The following is a 1,204-nucleotide window of genomic DNA, read 5'->3' on the forward strand; positions in this document are numbered from 1 at the left end:
CCCTAAACTAAGTGGCTTAAAATAACATTTCCTATGATTCTGTGGGTTTTCTGGAAAACACTGATGAATTGAACTACATCAAAGTTTTAAAGAGCTAAAAGAATCAGCAAGATTCAGATACCCTAACAGGAAAAAAAAAAGTTATAAACAGGCCCGTTAGAAAACAAGATGTCTAAATGGCCATAAATACGTATTATATGAAAGAATGCTCAACTTCATTGGTTATCAGAGAAAATTCATGAAGCCATAATGTGATACCACTGCATACTCCAAAAGATACTGAAATAAAAAAGCTAATTATTAGCAAAATTGCTGAGAGGAGTATAACTTGGTACAACGACTTTGGAAAAGTGGATCTACTTAATTTGAAAATAACATACCTAATGACCTTGCAATTCCACTTTTAGGTATAAATCCAGAAGAAATACAAATACCTGTATGCACCAAAGACATGCATTTGAATGTTCACAGAAGCATTGTTTGTAAAGCCCAGAAATGGAAATAACCCTAACGTCCATCTGCAATTAAAAAAAAAAAAACAACGATACATGTAGTATAGTCAGAAATGAGCCCCTCTACGGTGAGGTATAAGTGAAACTAAGAAACTGCTGTATATGACAGCACAGATAAGTCTCACAAATACAAATTCAGCAAGAGGGAGTGCCTACTATAGGATTCCGCTTATATAATATACCACAAATATGCATCTTGAATAAAAGTTCATTTTACAAAAGGGGACATGTTTTAAAAATTTAATTTAGTAGAGCACACAAAAGGGAATAAGCGGCTGTCTCTGGGACAGGCTGGATAGCTGAGTGAGGAAGGAGAAGGAGAGGTGAGAGCAAGAAGGTGTCCTGGGCAGGGGAAGCATCTTGACACAAGGAACGAAAATGTGAAATGGTTTGACATAAATTGGGGCTCTCCCAGCAATTTTATGTGACATGCTGGGACTAAGGAAAGATGAGATGAAATGGGAAAGGCCCGAAAGGTCCATGCCAAGTGTTTCTGATCTTACTGTGCTTTAGGGAGATAAGGACAGGCTAACCAAGCATGGGAACACAGCTTTCACATTTCGCCCATTCTCAGGCTGATAGCAGGGTGGATCTGGGGATGGGCGGCCCATCACGTCTGCTCCCCCACAATTTTCAGAGTTCTCTCTTCATCTAACTCCAAAGACTGAGAGGTTAGATCATGGGATGGGATG

The sequence above is a fragment of the Otolemur garnettii genome, unplaced genomic scaffold (assembly GCF_000181295.1).
Source record: "Otolemur garnettii isolate 467f Iridium unplaced genomic scaffold, OtoGar3 scaffold00035, whole genome shotgun sequence".
NCBI lineage: Eukaryota > Metazoa > Chordata > Mammalia > Primates > Galagidae > Otolemur > Otolemur garnettii.